This window comes from Jaculus jaculus, chromosome 22 (genome assembly GCF_020740685.1).
Source record: "Jaculus jaculus isolate mJacJac1 chromosome 22, mJacJac1.mat.Y.cur, whole genome shotgun sequence".
Lineage (NCBI taxonomy): Eukaryota > Metazoa > Chordata > Mammalia > Rodentia > Dipodidae > Jaculus > Jaculus jaculus.
In genome coordinates this window covers 6,715,263-6,740,372 of record NC_059123.1, presented here as the reverse complement: position 1 = coordinate 6,740,372, position 25,110 = coordinate 6,715,263, and the positions used below count along the sequence as shown (strand labels likewise).

At 41.4% G+C, this 25,110-nt stretch overlaps 1 protein-coding gene across 1 annotated transcript in view; it reads left to right on the top strand.

Annotated features, from left to right (window-relative positions):
• Sox5 (SRY-box transcription factor 5) overlaps positions 1-25,110 on the top strand; it is an 896,761-nt gene that overhangs the window by 92,686 nt on the left and 778,965 nt on the right. The window contains exon 2 of the mRNA XM_045139445.1: positions 12,516-12,600. The gene's annotated coding sequence lies outside the window, so the exon portion shown is untranslated. The remainder of the gene's footprint in view (positions 1-12,515; positions 12,601-25,110) is intronic.

The following is a 25,110-nucleotide window of genomic DNA, read 5'->3' as shown; positions in this document are numbered from 1 at the left end:
ATCTCTTTGGGAGCCTAAGAACAGGTACGCTGGCTTTACAGGATGAATCTTAGTTGTGACTATGTCTAGCTGTGTGATGTTCCTTTCGCCACAGTCACCAGATGATGAGGCACGGGCCGTTGCATGTTCACAGTTATTTTTCTCTCGACCTCTGAGGTCCTTTTCATCTGAGTGGCCCTGTGGTCAACATCATCTCAGAGATGGATTTAGTGCCCTGAGCAATCCCAAAAAGGCTAACAAGGCATGTTGCAGCAAAATCCCATCTTTCAACAAAGGTACTGTTTCTTCCCTGGTCTACAACCTTTGAGTGTTGATAGAGGTAGATAGGTATGCAGATAGATAGATGATAGATAAATAGATAGATGATCGAGATAGATGATCATGATAGATGATAGATACACAGATAGCAATACCACATCAGTCACTTAAAAAGTGATAGACCTAGACTCATATCTTCATACTGGGAATGAGCGCCTTGAACTATTTCTTTCTGTTTCCTGTTCCTCTATGCATGCCTTCTCTGAATGTGATGAACATTAGCAGATTGTTTTACATGCCTTCATTTCTATTCCACAGCAATCGCTCCTCGGAGTAATAACTGGAGTTATAGTCATTTCCTTCCTGTCGGAGAGTTTCTAAGTGTGTTAATGGAAGTTAGGCGGGTCGCAGCCATGTCCGTGAGAAGTACTTGTGCTGCGACATTTAAACAATTTACTTGATCTCTCTTTAGCTTACCTGCTCATGCCTTTGGGACACCGATGTTGACCTTGTTGGAACTTTGTCTATAATCATGATAAGCCCTTCAATGAAACCTAACAGAAGATAACATTTAAATGTCCAAGTGATTTGTTAACCCTTTCAACTGCCTCAGGGTGTGCTGTGCCCTTCTTAGCAAAGAGATAATCTTATGGAAATTGTATTCACCCACTATTTCCTTCAAACACTCAATGCTTAATGATAGCATAGTTTTGCAAATCACAAAAGGAGGATAAAACAGTAGATATCATTGGCCACTACTTGCTCTCTGGTACAAAGTGGAGAGATAATTTGGAGGGTCATCAAGGGATAATATCATCCTGGTATTCTAGGCCGCTAGTCCTGACTGTGGCCCTGTATCTGTATGCTCGGTTTTGTTTCTTTCATATGTAAGATCAAGAAATACATGACCCTCCTTTATTCACTTGGTCTATTCCAAATCTTCCTTCAGGGCTCACCATTCTATTTTTGTCCTGCGAAGCACTCACCAGCACATAGGGAAACTGAGGCCTGTCCTTGCTCTAGACTTTCTGTACATCCTCATTTCTATATACCAACTTTTTTTCAGCTTGTCTCGCTCCCACCATAGAGCGTTATCTCTTAGTGGATAGAGTCTGGACTTTGTCCCACTCAGAACAGGTCACAAGCTATTTTTCAACCTACACCCTTGCTCATGCCTCAACCACTTGCTCAGTCTTTGCTTAGATACCTAATTTAGCTGGGTCTGTCTCTTCTGTGGGGAGTGAGGAAAATCACCAATGCCTTACCAGGGTAACTGTCAGAATACAGTTCGGTAATATTGGTGATATTTGTGAGTAATTAACACACTGACCAGATATAGGAAGTGCTCCGCTAATGTTGACTTCAACCAACACAGGTCAAGATCCCCAAACCTGAAAATCTGAGTCCTGAAACCCTCCAAAAGTCAAAAGCAGTTTGATTGCCAATCTGATACCGTTAAGTGGAAAATTCCACATCTCGCCTTATATAACTATACAGCTGTAGTTTAAATGCAGGCACATTGAAAATGCATACAATTACTTTCAGTCTGTGTGGATAGGAGATATATGAAAAATAACTGAATTATGCACTTTGAACTGGGTTATAACTCCAAAACATCTCATTTTGTATATGCAAATATGCTGGAACACTTGGTCTGAAACTTTTTGGGTAACTCACCCTGTACTGATGGTAGACAAACACATTTGTTGCAATTATTATTGAAATAAGCCCGACATGGGATGGTAACATTTCAAAGATACTTTCAGGTATCAGAGTCTCTGATCATTCTCGTTACTAAGAAATTGAGACAGACACTCGACAAGTTGCATTGCATATGTGGATAAAATGCCCTTGGGATAAGAATGGTTTGCTGAGCATGTTTCTCTGAAAGGCTGCTGTTGTTGTTGTTATTATTATTATTATTATTATTATTATTATTTGCGAATGGCAGACAGAGAGAGAAAAGGGCAGAGAGAGAGAGATAGAGAGAGAGAGAGAGAGAGAGAATGGGTGCATCAGGGACTCCAGCCACTGCAAGTGAACTCCAGACACTTATGCCACCTTGTGCCTCTGGCTTACGTGGGTCCTGGGGAATGGAGCCTCGAACCGGGGTCCTTAGGTGTCACAGGCAAGTGCGTAACCACGGAGCCTTCTCTCCAGCACAAAGGTTGTTTTTTTTTTTTTTTAAAAATCATATATTAAACAGCATATCTTGCAAGGCTCCACGGATGCCACTTGAGTGCTGTGAACTCCCAGACAAGACAGCAATAGTTGTAGCCAAAGCATTAGGATTGCATTAGTGTCCCGGACTCATTCCTATATATGGAGTCAATGGCAGCCGGGTTGCAGTGATTCTGTGGAGGATAAAAGATGTAGACTGTGGAACCCCAAGTCTCTTACAATGGACCAGTATACATGCCTAACCTTTGCCCTGTGGGGAACATGGTGATGGTGGACTGTCACAGATCTGTGCTTTGCTCCACAGGCAGATGCTGTCTCAGAATTCTACGACTCTTACTATACACACCTGTGTCCTTGGAAAGAAAGTCCTGGCTCAGAGAAGGAGTCCATGCCTTTGTTCTCAGAAACACAGGAACATAACCTGATGCAGAATGGTCTACCCACGGGGAAATTTGTATTTCTTTCCAGCGGGCTGGTAGCTTTCATCATTCTTAAAGGGATGTATGAACTAAGCAGTTTAAGTCTTCAGATTCATGTATCGTTATTCAGGTGCTTTCAGATCTCAGGACTCAACCAGCGAGGGAGACTGGGCGCAGGAGCTATTGCAAGATGTGTTTATGCCTGAGGCATCTTGCTGCCCTACAAGCAGGTCTGGTTTTTTGATTCATGGTAAACTTGGAACAGAGGGCAAGGGTCGTGATAGGTTAGATCCAGTCCATAGGAAATAGAAGAGAACAGGAATCAAAGACCAACAGCTTCCTCTGCCAAGAGGATCCTGGGAATTGTTGTCATTGTCACTCAACAACAGCATATCTAAAGAAACCCAAGTATACTGCCAAAGACCAGGGGTGCCCCCTCCTGAAGCAATCCATGTGTACTCTACATCACAGAAAGTTTGACGGTGACTTCCTTGCCCCACAGATAGGTTCTCATCTCATTTTGTAGAAACGGATGGTTCCAGTTTTCCCCATTTGCACTAATTGCAATGTCAAAATAATGTTAAAAGGATTTTTAACTTTTTTTGTTTTGTTTTGTTTTTTTTTGTTTTTCAAGATAGGGTCTCACTCTAGCTCAGGCTGACCTGGAATTCACTGTGTAGTCTCAGGATGGCCTTGAACTCATGGCGATCCTCCTACCTCTGCCTCCAGTGTGCTGGGATCAAAGGCATGCGCCACCACGCCTAGAGATTTTTAACATTGTTATGAGCACAGTGTAATAAATAGCACGATGGATTTTATGATCCATCGGCCCGGTAATGGTGACCACCTGCCACTTGACCTGCCGTACAGCGTACCTCTGAACAGCCCAGAGGGAGTCACGGGCCATCTCGTGGGATAAGTGACTAGGCAAGAGCTGATTGCCCATGCCTGTAGACATCAGCACCCAGGAAGTGTTCCACTCGGAAAGCATCATGTGTGCGCAATCAAAGTCAAAAAGCAGGTGGCTTGAATGAAAGGGCTTTAGTGCTTTCCACATTTTTTTTCTTTTCGGGTTTTTTTGCATCCAGATAATTCTTTGCTGTGGGGAGCTGCGCCATGTTTCCTGGATGATTGGCAGCAGGACAGCCTCTCATGAACTGGCTGCTAATAGCATCCTGACATCCTGACACTGCCCAGCGCTTACAATAAATTGTTCACCGACAGTGCCAAATGTCCCCCAGGGTGGCAAAGTCATCCTCAGTTGTGCAACACCATCCAAATGACATTCTTTTTTTTTTTTTTTTAACGTGGAAACAATATTCCATCAATACATGTGCAGGTGATTAAATTAGAGAGTGTTACATAATCCTAATAAACACACAGTTATGAAAAGAAATTGATGCTTCCATACTTCAAGGGATTTCAAAATTACCTCTTTGCCAGCTGTTAAGCCTTATATGTGATTCATTACTAAGCCAGGGTGGTGGACGAGGAAATTCCCTTGGATCTTGCTTTTCTGCAACTGCTTTCGGATTTGGGATCATCACGAACTCTGAAAGGTTTTATTATTATTATTATTATTACTATTATTACTGAAGGGTGAGATGAACTCTGTGACATCTACCTGAAACTATTGCTGCAAACTAAATCAGAAATGGAAATACCTTGATAAACTATAATTGGGATTAAAAAAACAAAGTACGATTTTGTTTGAAGGATTTCTTGAAAATTTTAGAGCACTCCTTGAAATAATGAAGGAAGCCCAGGGCATTGCATGAAAGGACCCAAGAATTGCTGGGTTTAAAAAACTTTTTCTTTGTTCATTTTTTTATTTATTTGAGTGGCAGAGAAAGAGGCAGAGAGAGAGAGAGATAGAATGGGTGTGCCAGGGCCTCCAGCCACTGCAAGCGAACTCCAGACGCGTGCGCCCCATTGTGTATCTGGCTAACGTGGATCTTGGGGAATCGAGCCTCGAACTGGGTTCCTTAGGCTTCAAAGGCGAGCGCTTAACCGCTAAGCCATCTCTCCAGCCTGAGAATTGCTGTTTCTGAAGGTGCATGCGATGTCAAGGGACGCTGCAGGGTGGACGCTTAACTGAAGGGGATATTCTATACTGCTACGGGGAGGGAGGCTGTCGCCCACGACGTGGTGGGACTTTTCGGTGAGGCAGCGGTTTTGAGGTCACCCCCACCCCCGTGAGTACCCTCTGGCCCAGGCTCCTGAAAGCAACCTTCATCCTTGCCTCCTCTATGTAACGCCCCCCCCCCATATGCTCCTGCAAGTGACTCCTCACGCCCGTTTCTGTAAGTGACCCCTGGCCTAGGCTTCTGCACAATCCAGTCCACTCTTACTGCTTTAGACAGCTGCTCACCCACGGCCCGCTGCACACCTGGGTGGCATTTCCTGGGTTTTGAACGCATGCCCACATTCCCACACTCAGAATGCAAATCAGGTCTACAGCCAGTGTTCAAGCTGCTCTCGTCGCCCCTGAGTTTTGGTTTTACGTAGGTTATTTTTTTTTTTTTTTAATTTTCTTATGAACACATTGATTATCAAATCTCTTCTCTTTATTCTTTCTGACCCTCCACTCCTCATTCTTTCCTTCGGTCGTGATGGCTATCAAAAATTGGTCTTGTGTTGCCAGGTGTGGTGGCGCATGCCTTTTAATCCCAGCACTCGGCATGGCTGTGAGTTCGAAGCCACCCTGAGACTCCATAGTGAATTCCAGGTCAACCTCTACCTCGAAAAACCTAAAAAAAAAAAGAAAAAAATTAGTGTCGTGAACAAAACTTAAGGCAACTCCTTTGTTCTGCATTTGATACTTTGTATCAGAGCAGGTTGAAGAGCCAGTGAATTTGTCTTTCATTTCCATTTTAAGGGCTGCTTACATTTTAAAATTTCCTTGCAGATTATAACTAAAATGTGATCTGATGCTGTATAATTATTCAAGTGTTTTGGATAATATAAGGCCATAAATATTACTTTTATCCTTTCCCATTAATTATTAAGCTTTCATGTCTGTTTCAGGGAAATTTATTCTATATGCTTGATTTATCATCCCATAATTTTTCAAAATGTAATTTTGTGAGAGCTGTTGAACGTCCATCACTTTATGATGTGTGTGTGTTTATTCCCAACATCAGAAGGTCATGCTTGGTTATGAGTAAACAAATGCCAACATGTTAAACATGTCTTGTCGAAGACATAAACTTGGCTGGGGAGTGTGCCACCAGAGGATGTATTTTCATGCCCGATTCAGCTAGCTCCTTAAAATAAGCGGGGGAGTGAGCGTTCTGGACATTAGAACCACCCCAGGTCATAGGTCACGGTACGCGTTCACCCACAGAATATGACCAATCTGCAAAGTGGAGGGATTTCAGTAAGCAGTCGGTAAAGGGTATGGCATAGAACACACACCGTTGTGTGTGACGCTTTGCACATGAAAGCCTGTAGATATTATACATAGGGAGCTATACCCAAACCTTAGCAAATACTAGAACATTATGCTGGGGAAGGGTCCTCTGCTCTATGAAAACTTGACCTGTCTCAAGAGATCTACGAATAAGAGGTGAGTGATAGTCTGCCCATAAATAAAAAGCTAAATAAAAGAAGCGTTGTATATTTGGTCAGGGTCAATGCAGAAAGACAGAAGACATTCTAATTATCTTCAAAAGGAAATCTGGAATAGGGAAGGATTGCTGCCCATTGACAATGATAAATGGTAAGAGAGCAGAGTGGAGGTGAGGAAGAGCAAGAAGCCCTTCTTCCCTAATGCCAGGAGGAAACGGGCAGCCTTTCCAAAGGCCCTGAGTGCATGCAGGGACCATGTGGGGGCCCCAGGTGGACATGGAGTTACCCTAGCATGGCTCCACCCCTGAAACAGCTAACAAGGCCAGGAAGGAAGGGGAGTAACGCCAATCTCTGAGGATGTGGGCAGCAATGTGGGGGTGTGGGGAGGCTTGCTGGAGACTTCTTAAAGCTAGTTTCTGTTCTCGAACGATGACTCAAGTTCCCCCATCTCAAATGGATGTACTGATGTGGGTCCATATGAATATACAAATTAGTGTCTCTATGTTTGTTTGTTTGTTTTTTAAGCAAACAAACGTATTTGAATGCGTTCTTGAAAGAAATTTGCATAAGCCCTGACTTTATTTTTCAGATGGTGCTTGGCTCTTTCATGCAAAGTCAACCCATTGGGAAGAGCTTTTGCACAGTTGGATCTGCCAAGGGTGGGGAGCTCTCAGAGTTTTCATGGGCAGCAGCATTCGGAGTGTGGATGCTGCTGGTGCCGCCCTCATGCTGGACCCATGCCAGGGTCTGCCACTCAGTGTGAAATCTCTCAACATCCCCGGGTCCCCTCCCCATGCTACCAAATTCATGAGCAGTAATGGTGCCAAGAAGAAGCTACGGAAGCCTGTGAAGACCAAGACTCATGACCAGAGCGCTTGCTTGAGGCGGACTGAGGTCATGGAGCCATCAGCTTGGCCTTGCTTTCAAGTTTGACTTCGGTGACACTGTCCCTTTCTTCGGCCCGATTCCAGCGCTCTGGTTTTCATCCTTCCCTTGTTCTGATGCCAGTGCTCCTTCTTTGTGAGAGGCCCTTGGCTTCTTAATTAAAGGTTCCTCATGTGCCCCTGCTCCGCATGCTCCTAAGCTGTCCTCTTCACGGACAACGCATTTTCCAGTGGGGTGAAGTCTGGACGAACGCCTCCTTATGACCTCCTGCTTAACCCTTAAACATCTCTGGAGCTCCAACTTCTTTGAATCTGTGAAGTTGATCATCAGAAATTTGCAAAGGCCATGCCTAAAACACCATACACGGTTTCTCCCCAGCCCCCTTTTTTGAGGTGTATGCGTGTGCATGTGTGTGTGCGTGTGTGTTTACTCAACATGGGTGTATTTTTGACTTTCCCATCTGGCATCCTGTTCAGAACAAGGCTTGGTAGCTGTTCTGTGTCAAGAGCATTTTGGCCTTTTTACTACAAACAGGAAAGAAACAAAATGGTACAAAAAGAAAAGAAAAGAAAAAAGCCCTCCCCTGGGCCCCCTACCTCTCACTTCAGACCTGGTGTTCCCGAGCAAGTTTCTGGCCATTCACCTCTGAATTTGCATGACTTATTGATTGGAAATTTTCAAATTGTTTATGTGTTCTTTTGTCTCCCTGTTCCACAGCTAAAACAAAAGCTACCCAGCCCTGCGAGGTACACATTTGCATGCGGTGAGCGTTGCCCGAGGAAAAAGTAATTGCTAATGCATATTTATGTGGCACAAATTTGCCATTTGTTTATGCATAAAATTATCAATAGTGCAGGGCGGTCCAGCCGTAGAAAATGGTGACCTTTTTAGCTTAATAAATAGAAATCAGCTGTTATTGTGAAGAGATCAGGCATTTATTTGGTGTTGAGGGACATTGCCGGGAAAATGCAGATCGAGGCTGGCAATATCATTAAATGGAAGGCCGATGACCCTTTCGGGGGAGTCTATTATACTTTTTCTAATAGGGGATAAATGACTCTGCTGGGCAAATGGAATAATGAACAACGGTTTGTGGTTTTTTTTTCTTTTTTGTTAGCTCATAATTTTATAACTATATAGATTTTTAAGCTAGAAAATCTGAACAGAAAATCTCACTGTTACCTGTTGCTAAAATTCTCTTTCAAATGTTTTGAAGTTGCTTTTCTTATCTGTTGCTCTCTGACTATTTAGTTTTGTGCCTATTGCCCTAAGATTTTTTTTTTTTTTTTTCAGGAGAAATGATCTTCCTTCAGCCTTTATGTTTTTCTCTGCATCTCTGTCTCTCTCTCTCATTCTTGCCTCTTTCTGTTAAATTTGGGATGCTTTTTGCATTGCAGACATCCTTGAATTTGACAGTGTATTTACTCTGTATTTGATGTTACGAAATATATAGAAGGCAGAAAGAAAATATTCTCAAAATAAAGTTAAATACTGAGGTTTTTTAGTATGATATGTTCCAAGTGAGAAAAATGATTTTGAATTATGAAGATCCTTTGATGTGGAGAATGTCCAGAAAAAAAAAACAAACGTTATTAATATGTAACAAATTCCTTTCTTGGTTGTTTATTGATGATATCTGATAAATGAAATGCCTCCCATCTTCCCAGAAGTCATCCCTACCTGAATATAATGCGACTTCATTTCATACTATCTTTATTTAGTATATTTGTGGGCATTTCTAACTCCTGGGCTTCCCCCCCCCCACAAACAGTTCTTTTTTTGGGTTTTTTTTTTTTTTTTTGAGGGAGGGTCTCACTCTGGTCCAGGCTGACCTGGAATTAACTCTGTAGTCTCAGGGTGGCCTTGAACTCACAGCGATCCTCCTACCTCTGCCTCCCGAGTGCTGGGATTAAAGGCATGCGCCACCACGCCCGGCTCCCCAACCAGTTCTTAAAATCATTGTAGAACACACTATTAAATGGAATCTGGTTTTTTTTTTTTTCAATATTATCATGTTACGGTTGATTAACTGAAACCTGCCTGTGACGCCTACAGGTTGTGGAACCAAGGGGTGAGTGGGAGCTCTGCACAGCTCCCTCAGGCCACGGCCGGTGTCCCCCTGGCTTGCTCCACAATGACGCTTCCAAACACAAAGCCACCACACCCGGCTCTGAGCTGCCCATGGTCCTCGTGCCCCAATGACTGAGAACACTTTTACTGGCAGAAAGGGGTCTGCTGTTCCTTTGGAAAGCAGAGGGTGCCAATAGGATTCAGTCACGAGGGTACATTAGTCCATAGAATGAATATATCTTATGTCACTTATAAGGTATTGATTTTTGGTCCATTATATTCAGCCATCCCCAGTGGGAAGGATGATTTAATGGGCATCTCTGGTCCAGGAGACAGAGCAGTAGTGGCTAGCACTCTCTTCCTCGTATCTCTCTGGCTATCTGAAGCCAATAGCAAGATCCAGAGAAGAGGGGCGGACCTCTCACGGTTCCTCTTTTCTGAAGGTCACTAAGGATCAACACACACACACACACACACACACACACATTACTTATTACTATGTCCCTCACTGTAATAGGCGGATGACACCTGCCAGCATTATGTTGTAGAAGGTAATTTTTTTTTTGCATGTGTGTATGTGTGTGGTATGCATGTGTATGTTTGTATGTGTGGGGGCACACATGTTGAATGCCTGTGGGGGAGCCAGAGGTTGACATCGAATGCCTTCTTAAATTGCTGTCCACCTGAGTTTTTGACGCAGGGTCTCTCATTTGTCCCCAGAGCTCAAACACTGGTCTAGTGACCCAGCCAACTTGTCCAGGCCTCCCACATGCTGCAATTATTATAGCAGACCACCCTACGCAGCCTGCATTTATGCGGGGGCAGGGGATCCAAACAGTGGTCCCCAAACTGGCAATGGCAAGTGCTTTATACATGGAGACATCATCCCAGCTCTTAAAAAGACACTAATAAATTAATTCTGCTTTAATGAACTCTAGAGCATGTTCATTCTAGAGAATTTGAATAACTAACAGTATTGCTCAGGTTCAGGAGGTTACAGGATATGGATGATAAGGGTTTGTTGGGGTTTTGATTGTTGGTGTTTTGTTTTGCTTTGTGCTATCTTAAGGAAAATGTAGTTACATATTTATATCTCAGCTCTGTGACAGAAAAGTTCATCACTGTGTCATGCCACTGACGACACCACTCAGGCAAGTTTTATGTAATGTTGGTAAGCACGATCTTAGAACTGTCAAAGTAGGGTGTTTCCTGGCCAATAAATGCACGGGAAATTATCCGATTTCGCAACCCTCTTTTTCTGATAAGACGGTGTTGCGGTGCAATTTCCCTGCTATGCAATTAAACTTAGCTTGTAGCACTTGCTATAATTCTGGTCAGCTTGAAACAACGAATGTCTGTACAGTCTAAAAGGAGCTTTCCTCTAAAGTGCTTTGACACTGGCATCGTCGTTCTTAGATGACAGAGATAGAGCCAACTTAGAGCAGAGGTATGACATTTAAAAGAAACTTCTTCCTTCGTCCCAGTCTTCTGACATCTTGATTTGTTTAGCTGCATAAAAATATGTCAACCCCAACAGTAATCACACCAAACTTGACCAGATACAAAGAAGCGAGTATTAATAAACCTTTCTTACAAATTATAATTTAATGTTTTTACAACCTCTGTAACAAAAATGTAAAAATATGGGCTTCCTCTTGTGGGTAAAATTGCTGTACTGTGTGACTGACCTTCTGTCTCTTAAACACTTGATATGACCCCATTTGTTTCTTTTTTTCTTTTCTTTTATTTATTATTATTATTATTATTACTATTTTGGTTTTTTGAGGTAGAGTCTCGCTGTAGCTCAGGCTGACCTGGAATTCACTATGTAATCTCAGGGTGGTCTCGAACTCTCGGTGATCCTCCTGCCTCTGCCTCCTGAGTGCTGGGATTAAGAGCATGTGTCACCACGCCCAGCTTCCATTTGTTTCATTTTTAAGCAAGTCTTATTATTATAGTCTACTTACTTTTGATCAGATGAGATATTTCGCCGGGGTGAGCATCTTCAGTGATGCTTTTTGTTGTTGTTGTTGTTTTGAGGTAGGGTTTCGCTCTGGCCCAGGCTCATCTGGAATTCACTATGGAGTCTCAGGGTGGCCTTGAACTCACGGCAATCCTCCTACCTCTGCCTCTCGAGTGCTGGACTTAAAGGCATGCACCACCACGCCAGTAATGGTTTTAATAAGAATCATATTTTAAATGACTGTGTATATATTGGCAGACGGTTCACTACCATAGTTTTTCTATCTTTATTTTTAAGGTCGCCTTATAGCATGTTCAATCACAGTTTGTCTTTATTGGTTACTTTCATCCCTCTTCATCTCCCTGATCCCCTGTTCCTTCTTGAATCCTTTCCTCCTTCTGTTATCATGGCACACGTGACGTTGTCTTTTTATGTCTCATTACCAGCCCTTGGCCACCATCTAGAATCCACATATGAGAGACAACATGTGGTTTGGGGCTCTCTGAAGTTTTCATAATATCATTTTTCTGTGCTCCCAAGTCAGATCCCATGGTGTATATGTGCCACATTTTTATAACTATTCATCTGTTGGTGGGCATCTAGGTGGGGTTCATTGCCTTGCCATTGTGAGTAGAGCAGCAATGCGCATGAATGTGCAGATGACTTTGGGCTCTAGTGTGGAGTCCTGTGCATGTATATCTGAGAGCTAGCTCTTCTCATTTTGGAATGCTTTCCACCAGAGTAATAAACTAACGAAATAATGCAAATTCTTCTCTTTGTCATCTTGTTGACATTTGGATGTCTGTGTATAAGTTGGTAGGCTTGGGCATGAAGTAAATTTCTCTAGGCCCCTGGTGCTTCAGGAGGAGATGGCATGGTGATGCATGTGCCTGGTGTGGAAAGCTCAAAAGGGCATGCCGTACTCAGCTCTCTCTGGATTGAACAGGCAGGGCAGTACTAGCTAGAGAGCACCATGCTTGGGTGATTTGTCAACTGAGATCTCCAGGATTGGCCGCTGACATTTTGTATCACCTGAGGAAGTTAAGAAAAACAAAGTCCTAGTTGAGCGGCTCTTGTCCTAGACAACTCCGACTTCCAAGAACGTCATGTTGATATGATTACTAAATGACACGATGCGCTGTTAATGAACTACTCTTTTTTGTCCCCAGCATTCCTCTTGCTGATGACACAATTCCTGCTTGAATCTGTTTACAAGATCTGGAAGCCAAACGGGGACCTGCACGGCTGCATTGGGTAAGAGAAGGGTATCATTACGAAGCGCATTGGAAAGTTGTGAAAAGTGATTTTTTAATTTGCTACTTCATAGAAATGGAAGTTCATACGCTATCTCTAATTTTACTTGAGTGAAAATATAGGAAACTAATGCATGTATAAGATACAGTACATGGTCTTTTAGATCCAGATGATAACTGGTTGATCATTTTGAGACTGAGGAAGGGACTGTTTCTAAACTGGCAGACAATAGCAATATGTCCTTTCATTCGCATAATGAGATACACGTCTCTTGAAATTGCAAAAGCTTCTTTGTTTCTCCACTAAAAAAAAAAAAAAAGTTCCATGAAATATTTTTGCTACTTTGTTGTTGCAAATGAAATATTTGGGGTCACAATGGGTTGATCACACATTTTAGAAAATTTTTCCAAAAAATATTCCAAGGTATATTTATTTATTTATTTAAATTTTTTTTTGTTCATTCTTATTTATTTATTTGAGAGTGACAGAGAGAGAGAAAGACGGAGGGAGGGAGGGAGAGAGATCGAGAGAGAGAGAGAGAGAGAGAGAGAGAGAGAGAGAGAGAGAGAGAGTGAATGGGTGTGGTAGGGCTTCCAGCCACTGCAAAGAACTCCAAATGCATGTGCCCCCCCTGTGCATCTGGCTAACATGGATCCTGGGGAACCAAGCCTCGAACCGGGGTCCTTAGGCTTCACAGGCAAGTGCTTAACCGCTAAGCCATCTCTCCAGCCCCCAAGGTATATTTATACACGCACACATGCACACAAAATTTGTTGAGACCAAGCAACTATGTTCCAGTTTGCTGGCAGAGAAATTTTGTGAGCAATTATCTGTGTGTGCATTTAGGAAATATTTCTCTTTAATATTGTATTTATTCATTTATTTATGTGAGAGAAAAAGAAAGAAAGAGAGAGAAGCAGATAGAGAAGCCTCCAGCCACTGCAAATGAACTATAGCACATGCACCACCTTGTGTATCTGGCTTTTGTGAGTACTGGGGAATTGAACCTGAGTTGGTAGGCTTGGCAGGCAAGTTCCTTAACCAGTAAGCCATCCCTCCAGCCCAGGAATTAGTTCTTTATCCTTTTAATAAAAATAACACTTGGGGCTGGAGAGATGGCTTAGTTCTTAAGCGCTTGCCTGTGAAGCCTAAGGACCCCGGTTTGAGGCTCAGTTCCCCAGGTCCCACGTTAGCCAGATGCACAAGGGGGCGCACGCATCTGGAGTTCGTTTGCAGAGGCTGGAAGCCCTGGCACGCCCATTCTCTCTCTCTCCCTCTATCTGTCTTTCTCTCTGTGTCTGTCGCTCTCAAATAAATAAATAAAAAATTTAAAAAAAATCACACTTACTGGGTCAGGAGCAGAAAACAAATGAGCATAGAGCTGGAGTTGGATATCCCCCCCCCTTTTAAAATATAATCTTATGCTGACTAGACATGATATAATGATGGCAGAGAAATTACAAAATATGGGATTCTACCCTTTGGAGGATAATTATCCTTGGTAAGATATAAGATTAGAAGGGAAATCTGTTGATAGCTAAAAAAGGAAAGACATTTAAAAAATGGTCTGGCATAGTGACCTAGAATTTACAATACACCGTTCTTGAAGCCTTATGACTTATATATTTAGGCCTTCAAGATAGTGTATATTTGTGTAAATAAATTACTAAAATCCTAAATTATGTTATTAAAATATAAGTTCCACTCCACATATTCCAGATGAATAAAATTATATAGAAGAAAGCATAACAAGTAGTGGATTTTTATGTAAGTGTGTACAGGATCAGTCCCAACAAATCACTGAAAACATAAAACTATAGTTTTATTAATAAAAATTCCAGTACAGATAAAAATTAAGAAGCAAGTCATAATGTATAACTTCTAATTCCAATGCATGTGACAGATGTAAAAGTCAAAAATTAAGAACTTTTATATAAAAAAGCTACTGTCATATTAATTTACTTAATTAATTAAATTTGATCTAGGCATGGTGAGGCATGACTGCAATCCCAGAGGGTTTGGGAGGTTTGGGAGGGGGACACAGAATGATCAGGAACTCAAGGCCAGGCTTGGCTACTTAGCAACTTCAAGGCCAGACTGGGTTATAAGAGACCTATCTCAATAACAAATGCAAAAACACAAAAAGCCCAATAATACAATTAAATACATAGTGATATATATAAGAGAAAATAATAAATACCACTCTAATGTAAAAATTAATTTTAATAAAATGCAAAAACTCATACCTCAAATACTACTTATTACCAAGTGGTTAGCAATGAATATTATTCTAAGAGCTTAGGGGACTGGACATGTTCAGTAATGTTAGACAGAGACTACATTTGTTTGACGTTTCAGTAAGTGATTGGGGCATCTCTTTTAAGTGCCTGAATTATTTTCAAACTATCCTATGCAAAAATTTCTACTCTGGAAAATATTTGGTTGTACATACTTTAAAAGAATAGGTTAAATACGATTGCATTTTACACTTCTCCAATGCAAGGGTTTACCATCTTCAGATGCCTGGAAACTTCTATGCTAACCACATGACTTGGCACCTTGCATTTTGGAATACACAGAGTTTATATTTCAGCAATCCAAGAAAGAATTGTTGAAAGGAAAAATGTCCATCTTCCCATTAAAGACGATCTCTTCTTCTTCACTTTCATTGGCTGGAACATTGTCACGTGACAGCACCCACCTTCAGTCCATGCTGGCAAATGAGTTCCCACCTCAGAAGATAAACTTTGGGGAGTTCTTACAGCAGAGGAATAAGGTGATGGGTATTAGAACGTAACCTGACTAGAATTGTCTGACCCTTACACTGCTAAGAACAACAACTTAAATGATTCAAGTTTGATTGTGGTGTCTTCACGATGGAATGCTCCCTTAACGAGTAAAAATTGACCTTCATTATCTATTTTTATTATTTTGGGTTTAAAGTCTATTTTATAAGATGTTAATGTAGCTAAACCTGTTTGCTTCTTTCTCCAATAAGCTTGGACAAACCTTTTCCAACCTTTCACCCTAAGTAGTTGCCTGACTTCAATGGTAATATAAGTTTCATAAAATAAAATAAAATGCCAGGCGTGGTGGCGAACGCCTTTAATCCCAGCACTCGGGAGGCAGAGGTAGGAGGATTGCCGTGAGTTCAAGGCCATCCTGAGAATACAGAGTGAATTCCAGGTCAGCCTGAGCTACAGTGAGACCCTACCTCGTAAAACCAAATAAATAATAAATAAATAATAGGATATTATACAGCTAATAAAATCATTTTGAAGAATCTCAAATAACATGAGAATGATCATGATGTTATTTTAGTGAAATAAGACAGAATCTACATTGAGGATCCAGTGTACTGCAAAATTTTTGTGTACACATCCACATATATTCACATGTATATTATGAGCATGTGAAGTTAATGTAAAAATAAAATATCACATATGATTAGCTCTGGATCATGAATCTTGAGAGCTTTTAGTTTCCTTCACAGTTTATAAATGTTTTAATAATAATCATGATTTAATATTGAAATTTGAGGAAGAAGGTTTATATAAGTTGCTTGGTTCCTCCATGTTTGAAAAATAAATTGCTCAGTATGTATTTCCTCAAAGAGAGATGAAATTGCCAGTTCTCGTGCTTTTTTCAGCTATTTTTCCTGAAGCCTGGTTTCACTGAGTCTTCCTTCTTAAGTAGACTCCCACAACCACTTAGGAACTTTGATTCAATCAAAGCCTAGCGACTTCTTTTTAAGCCACAGCAGCTTGAGCCACTGTGCCATAAAAGGCACTTAACAAGCACGCAAGGTTCCTGGTAGACCCATGCCCTTTTCGAAGACAAAATGTGAAACTTTACCCACATCGCTTTCTTTTGTTTGCATAAGAGAAGGAGTTCAAATACTCTAGCTCTTCATCAAGAATGCTTGCTTTCTTTTAAAAACATAGTTTTTGAGTATTATGTTATCTTGTAAGATTGGAGGAGTCAGAATTCCAGCTATGTGAGGAGAAGGACCATGTCCTGACTATAATACTTAAGCTGCTGGGTTCATTGCTTAATAATCATGCCTCAGATTCTGCTGTGCAATGGGTAAACAGTGGTTCAGAATAACCTATCGTGTAAACACTACACAGGTGTTAGTTCAGCTTCCAGTCCATTAAGCCAAATAGACTGCACACTAGTCCAATGTTATTGATACAGGTACTCTGTAAATTTCTCCTCTGTGAGAAGATAGAACGATATTCAATCTAAGTGCTCCTGATAACAAAAACCTTAAAGTAAATTCAAACATATTATAAAGTAAATTGACACAACAATAAGGAGAAATAAGCAAATCCACAAAAGCAAGAATATTAACTCACTTCTCTTAGCAATTAAAAGAATACAATAGGCAGGAGTCAGAAAACACTTAAAATGGAAAAGCAAGGGAAGATCATTTAACTCATGCACACGTGTAAATCCTGGAATATAGCTGAAAACTAACTGAGATTATTTTGAAGGACACATGAAATGGTTACAAAAAGCTGGCCAGGTGATCACTGAGTAAGTGCATTTTCGTATAGTCTCAGGCATATTCAAACGTTTCAAAGAGTATGAAAAGTAAATTAAGGTGTAGGTAGGCAACCAAACAGACTGAAATATAGTTTCACAACTAAAAAGAAATCATAATAAGCCGGGCGTGATGGCGCACACCTTTAATACCAGCACTCGGGAGGCAGAGGTAAGAGTATTGCCATGAATTCAAGGCCACCCTGAGATGACAGAGTTAATTCCAGGTCAGCCTGGACCAGAGTGAGACCCTACCTCGAAAAACAAAAAAAAAAACCAAAAAAAAACAAAAAAAAAAAAAAGAAATCATAATAGAAACTGGAAATATTTTACAATAGTTATAACCATTCTAGTAAAGACTTACATAGAGAGTTCAAAAAGTGTTTATGAGGAAAGTTATGATCTGAATCAATATATTTATAAACAAAGTAAGAGTAACAACTAAAAGGCCAGGATTTCATCTTAAGAAGCTATATCCCAACACATATAAATGATGAAGGTTAGAGAAAGAAACAAGAATTACCTGGCTGTGGGCGTTCTACATTATGTACATATATTGAATTGTGTATGATACTCTATAAACATATACAAACATCATGTAACACTTAAAAAAATATTTTTGCATAGTACTGAGCTAGACTGTAATGGCTGTAATCCCAGGATTTAGGAGGAGAGGCAGGAAGGTCAGGAGTCCAAACATAGTTTCGGCTACCCAGTGAGAGTGTGGGCAGCCTAGGCTACGTGAGATCATGTCTCAGAACAAACAAAAAGAGCAGTCACAGCAGTAGGGAAAAAAAGACCTTAATGAAATTAAGAACAAAAGTATTGAAGTAGGAGATAGCAAAGGACAAAGCAGTGAGATAGTGGAAGTTGTTGAAGAGAGAGGTAAAAACAAAAACAAAACATAAAACCAAAAAGCAAACCTCTGATGGAATTGTGTCAGAGCTCAGCTGGTGTGGGGCTGTAAGCAGCAGGGTCAGGGCTGAGATGTGGACACACTGATGTTGGAGGGAGGTGGATGCATTCCAACCCTACTAGTAAAATAGAAGGTTCGAGGGCTGGAGAGATGGCTTAGCAGTTAAGCGCTTGCCTGTGAAGCCTAAGGACCCCGGTTCGAGGCTCGGTTCCCCAGGTCCCACGTTAGCCAGATGCACAAGGGGGCGCACATGTCTGGAGTTCGTTTGCAGAGGCTGGAAGCCCTGGCGCGCCCATTCTCTCTCTCTCCCTCTATCTGTCTTTCTCTCTGTGTCTGTCGCTCTCAAATAAATAAATAAATAAATAAATAAATAAATAAATAAACAAACAAATAAATAAATAAATAAAAAATAGAAGGTTCAAGAAAACTGAGGGAGAAGGGACTAAAGCATCTGAACATCTCTGTGGCATATGTAAAGTTTTATTCAGTCATCAAACTTATCCCTCCCAAACAAATTTCAGATCCAGCAAAGCTGAAAACGCAGTCATTATAATTTGAAGTTTCTTCACAATGTACAAGAGGTGACCATACTTTCTGGTCCCATAGTATCAAATAAATAACCAAACCTAAAACAAACAAACAAAAAAAAAATGGATAGTGTGGAAATGGACATTTTCAGGCCCATTGCTCTCATAATGAATAAATTCATTAACAAAACAGAGTCATCAGTGTACAGAGAGAATCGTGTGTTGGCAGTGTGACTTTGGCTGCTTGGGTTCAGATCCTCAGACCCTAAGTAAAACTCTGGAAGCTGCGGTGGGACTCTGCAGTCCCGTGTCTGTGTGCAGGAACACACGTGTGAACACACAGACACACACTAAATAAGTAAATTTTAAAAACTGAGTACCACTTAACGTGACCTGATTGCTTTAATGCAGAAATTCAAGGCTTGTTGACATAACACAATGGAAAATAAACTACCACACGATCATATCAATAAACAACAGGCAGTTGATCAAATTCAATAGCGACTCCTGGCATTTCAGCGAGCTGAAAACTGGAGCCCTTCCTTACGGGGGTGGAAAACATCTCTAGCAAATACCAATTACGGAAGGTCAATGCTGGAATCATTTCATATTGTTGTCCTCAAAAAGAAGATGGGGATCAGGCTGGAGACATGGTTCAGCGGTTAAGGCAGTTGCCTGCAAAGCCAAAGGACCTTGGTTCAATTCCCCAGGACCCATGTAAGCCAGATGTACAAGGTGACATATGCATCTGGAGTTCGTCTGCAGTAGCTGGAGGCCCTGGAACACCCATTCTCTCTCTCTCTCTCTCTCTCTCTCTCTCTGCCTCTTTCTATCCCACTCAAATAAATAAATAAATAATTTTCTTTTTTTAAAATTTTTTTTGTTACTTTTTATTTATTTATTTGAGAGTGACAGACAGAGAGAGAAAGAGGCAGATGGAGAGAGAGGGAATGGGCGCGCCAGGGCCTCCAACCACTGCAAATGAACTCCAGACGCATACGCCCCCTTGTGCATCTGGCTAATGTGGGTCCTGGGGAGTTGAGCCTCGAACCGGGGTCCTTAGGTTTCTCAGGCAAGCTCTTAACCACTAAGCCATCTCTCCAGCCCATAATTTTCTTATAAAAAGGAGGTGGGGATCAGCACTCAGGATTACCTAGTTTCCAAGAAAAAGAGATGTGAAGTATAATATTTTTTCAAAGGCCAAAATGAATAATGAGATTATATATTATTCACTGATTGAAGAACCAGTCATGAAATGATGGTCTTTGTCTCAAGGTAAGTTGAAGCACTGTGCAACTTATCAAAATATCATCTGGTTGCTTTGTTGCTTTTGTCCCTTTGGATAGCTTGGTGTGTGTGTGTGTGTGTGTGTGTGTGTGTGTTTGAGTGATATAACGTGATGATGGTTTCAAAATGCAAAAGACACTCTTTAAAATGAAGGCATGTGGGCTGGAGAGATGGCTTAGTGGTTAAGGCACTTCTTGCCTGCAAAGCTTAAGGACCCAGGTTCAATTTTGGGTGTTTCAAGTATGGGCCATGGAGTGTACTGGGGGAATTTTCCAGCACATTTGAATTGCAGAATTCATTTCCATTTGTGCATCAGCTTAAGCGGCACAGTGCAGTTGAGGCCAAGATGCTCCGTTGTAAAGGTCTTGGAACCAGGTCCTCGTGAGGGCAGGGCTGCTCCACCGGCTTGTAGGAGCTTGGCAGAAGATAACTCCAATTCTTACGATGTTTCCATGCCCTCCACTCTCCTCATTCACTGAAACACTGATTTGGAATCTCTCAAAAGTTAAAGGAAAGTTATTTTAATACTTTTAGCAAGTCAGTTGGTTTTTTTAAAAAAAAAAAAGAAGGCAGGGAGGGAGAGAGAGAGAGAGAGAGAACGGGTGTGCCGGGGCCTTCAGCTCTTGCAGACGAGCTGTGGACACCTGCGCCCCCTTGTGAACACGTGTGACATTGCGCGCTTGCATCCCTGTGTGTCTGGCTCATGTGGGACCTGGAGAATCTAACAGGCGTTCTTAGGCTTTGCAGGCAATCTCCTTAGCTACTAAGTCATCTCTCCAACCTGGTAATTTAACTTAGGTGTGTTTTCAAATGATTCGTTTTAAAACGCCGTTCCCAACAAAATATGAGTGTCCAGGGAAAAGCTTGGCTGAAAAGGCAGCTCGTACACTGCGCAGATGACACCCATTACAGCAGGATTTCACAATGACACCTTGGGGTGCAGTGGCTCTCTGAAGAAGGGTTAGCTGTACCATTATGGCAATTATTATTATTTTTTGTTTCCCTGTGTCCTTCTGTATTTATAGTCATTTACTATAGCCCTTTAGCAGGTTAATAATAACTGATCGTGAGTACTTGTGATTTATCCCTGCCTTGTGGTCACCTTTCTTTTTACTTGCAAATGGGCAAGCTCTTTAGTTTAACTCTGGATCAAATCCAGTCACTTCTCCCCCCCCCCCACACACACACAGTTATCCTAATTGAGAAAGTAAAATGTTTTATTATTGCTTGGAAAAGAAAAATAATCCCAAATATACTATAAATTGTCAAATGAGTTCTGTATAATTAAAGATTACCTTGCAATATACAATTTTTAAAGGCATTTACCCTGGCAGGGTCCAGTGGCCTTTGAGAACGAGCCACTTTGTTGACAAAGCTGTCATGTAAATGTGCAGCATTAACGAGGACTCTGCACGGCACACTACCCACTTTAATGTGGGTGGCACTTCAAAAAAAAAAATACTCACCAAAACAAAATACTGAATATGATTGAAGTTGATTAAAAAAGGTCTGCCACCTGCAGATAAAAATTCGCATTACTCTGAGCACATAATAATTAACAAGCTCTGAAGACCATGGCCAAATCCAGTGACCCTCTGAAATCAAAGCCTCAGTTTTTGTTTGCAAAGAAGGGAGGCAGGAAGTGTCCCAGCCCAGCTGTTCAGACGCAGGCTACTGAGGCTCTGCGAGCCAAGACCTCACCTTCACGTCTCGGGTAACACGCAGGGGAACTGAGTCCCGAAAGCACGCGAGTCCGATGTTTCTCAAGCAGCAGCAACTTGTTCTGCAGTATTTCCTGAAAGGAATACAATTTCTTTTACTAATCCTGTAACTCTTGCTTATTTCATAGCCTTTATTCATCACAACAGATCATTTTTTTGTTTGTGTATGTGTGTGGTGTGAGTTCGTGCATGCGCGCGTGCACAGGCTGGAGGTCAATGTTGGGTGTCTTCTCATTTTTTCTTCTTTCTTTCTTTCTTTCTTTCTTTCTTTCTTTCTTTCTTTCTTCTCCCTCCTTCCTTCCTTCCTTCCTTCCTTCCTTCCTTCCTTCCCTCCCTCCTTCCTTCCTTCCTTTCTTTCTTTCTCTCTTTATGTCTTACTTTTCTTTTTTTAATATTTTTTGTTCATTATTTATTTTATTTATTTTGAGAGTGATAGACAGAGAGAAAGACAGATAGAGGGAGAGAGAGAGAATGGGCGCGCCAGGGCTTCCAGCCTCTGCAAACGAACTCCAGACGCGTGCGCCCCCTTGTGCATCTGGCTAACGTGGGACCTGGGGAACCGAGCCTCGAACCGGGGTCCTTAGGCTTCACAGGCAAGTGCTTAACCGCTAAGCCATCTCTCCAGCCCTTACTTTTCTTTTTTGATGCAAGGTCCCACACTTAACTTGGAGCTCACCAACTAAGTTACAATAGCTAGTCAGAAATCCCCAGAGGTCCTTGTGATTTGACACTGAGGCTGGAGGCATGCTCTACCATGCCTAGCTTTTTTTGAATGAGTGCTGCAGATCAAACTCGGGTTTTCATGCTTGCACACCAGGTACTTATCTCGGCCGTCACCCTGGTCCCAAGCCGTCTTTTCCTACATTAACCTGACTCCCTTGAGGAAGCCCCCTTTTGTGAGTGTGTGTATTGTCAGCTCAGTTCAGTCTCGCAAAGTTAACGAAACATTATCATGCAAAGTATGTTGAGAGAATGCTGAAATCCAATGGCACCATAACCTTATGACATTTTTCTCGACACACACATGCAACCCACAAACATCATTTTGTTTAAATGCTTATCTTGATGGTTTTCTCACTTCACATAAAAATATTTATTATCTATGTAAATAGGTTGGCATAAAATTATTAGCCTTATTTTCTGGGTGTTTCAAGTATGGGCCGTGGAGTGTACTGGGGGAATTTTCCAGCACATTTGAATTGCAGAATTCATTTCCATTTGTGCATCCACTTAAGCAGCACAATGCAGTTGAGGCCAAGATGCTCCGTTGTAAAGGTCTTGGAACCAGGTCCTCGTGAGGGCAGGGCTGCTCCACCGGCTTGTAGGAGCTTGGCAGAAGATAACTCCAATTCTTACGATGTTTCCATGCCCTCCACTCTCCTCATTCACTGAAACACTGATTTGGAATCTCTCAAAAGTTAAAGGAAAATTATTTTAATACTTTTAGCAAGTCAGTTGGTTAAAAAAAAAAAGAGTGTGAGTGATTTAATTAAAAAAAAAAAAGAAAACTAGTTAAACACTGCTCTCCTGTTCAGCTATTATTTGTAATTAAGAGACATTTTCCTTCAGATAAAATAATGCATCGAGTCTTGACCATAAATCGTTAAGACACTGATTGAAAGCAAGCAAAAGGTTATTTCTTGCCTTTCTTTAGAATGATGAGCAACTAAGATGCAGTTCTAACAACTTCCCATAGAACTCTGCCAAGATAGGATGTGAAAATTCTCGTAATGCATCTTTTGAGTGGAATGGTTTCTTCCCCACAGTCAGAGGCTGTGAACGAGAATGCAGCAGCATGTACTAGTTAGAGTGGAATGACTAAGATTTGTTATGAATGTGAAAATATTTCCTAGCTTTAAAATTTTTTATTTGAGTGCGTGCGTGCGTGTGTGTGTGTGTGTGTGTGTGTGTGTGTACAACTTTGCATGATCATGGGCGTGCCTGTGTTGGGGTGGAGGATGTCAATCACCTTTTATTTTGAGGCATGGTCTCCAATGTTACTTTTGCCATTGGATAGGTCAGTTGTTTCTGGATTCTCCTGGCCCCGCCTTCCCTTGTCAAGGATGGGTTAGGGTGTGTCCCCGCCACCTTGTTTACTTGGGTGCTGAGAAATCAAACTTGGGTCAGCACGTATGCATGCGAATGTGTTTAACTGCTGAGTCATTCTGCCCCCCAGCCCGTACTTAGTAATTTTTAAGTAACTTTGAACCTGAAAACTTTTGATTATTAAAGTATTGCCTGATACGTGCAACTTTTTGTTAATTTGCTTAAAACAGGTGATATCTCACAGCACATCATTGACGTTTACAATAAGATATGATGTAATGTAAGCATGTTGTTTAGTCTGTCATTAGGGAATTTGACTACAATCTTATAGTGAAGTCTTTTTGACACAGATATCATATTAATGTTTTTAAATTGGTGTGAAAAGTATTGCTTCAAAGCAATCTTGTATTTAGATAAAAAGTAAAATTTCTATATCACTGCTTCTTGACAAAAGAAATCATAAATTCTGTAATGTATAATAGTGTGTATGTGCAAGAGTCATGGAGATTGGGATTTCTTTTTGTTATTGTTGTTGTTTATTTATTTTATTTATTATTTCTTGTTAATTTTTATTTATTTATTTGAGAGTGACAGACAGATGGAGAGAGAGAGAGAGAATGGGTGCACCAGGGCTTCCAGCCACTGCAAACGAACTCCAGACACGTGCACCCCCTTGTGCATCTGGCTAACGTGGGTTCTGAGGAATCAAGCCTTGAACCAGGGTCCTTAGGCTTCACAGGCAAGTGTTTAACTGCTAAGCCATCTCTCCAGCCCTATTGATGTTTATTTTTATTTATTTCTTTGAGAATAGCAGAGAGACAGAGAGAGAGAAAAGAGGTAGAGATAGAAAGAGAGAGAATGGGTGCACCAGGGCCTCCAGCCACTGCAAATGAACTCCAGATGCTTGCGCCCCCTTGTGCATCTGGCTTATGTGGGTCCTGGGGAATTGAGCCTTGAACCAAGGTTCTTGGCTTCACAGGCAAGTGCTTAACCATTAAGTCATCTCTCCAGCTTCACTCTCACATTGAAAGCAAGTGACCAAAAGAAAATTTTTGATAGCTTTGATGACCTAAGCGTAAATGCTTATTCACTTCTTGAAAAATAAACTCTGCAAACGAGAACATGAGAAGTGTCTGAGCAGAGTGTTTCAGTGAAGGGTACAGACAACCATTCTTTTTTTTTTTTTTAATTATTTATTTATTTATTTGAGAGCGACAGACACAGAGAGATAGAGGGAGAGAGAAAGAATGGGCGCGCCAGGGCCTCCAGCCTCTGCAAACGAACTCCAGACGCGTGCGCCCCCTTGTGCATCTGGCTAACGTGGGACCTGGGGAACCGAGCCTCGAACCGGGGTCCTTAGGCTTCACAGGCAAGCGCTTAACCGCTAAGCCATCTCTCCAGCCCCAGACAACCATTCTTAATAAAATGGTTCAACTGCTGGAAATTTCGTATGTTCATCTGTAATTGA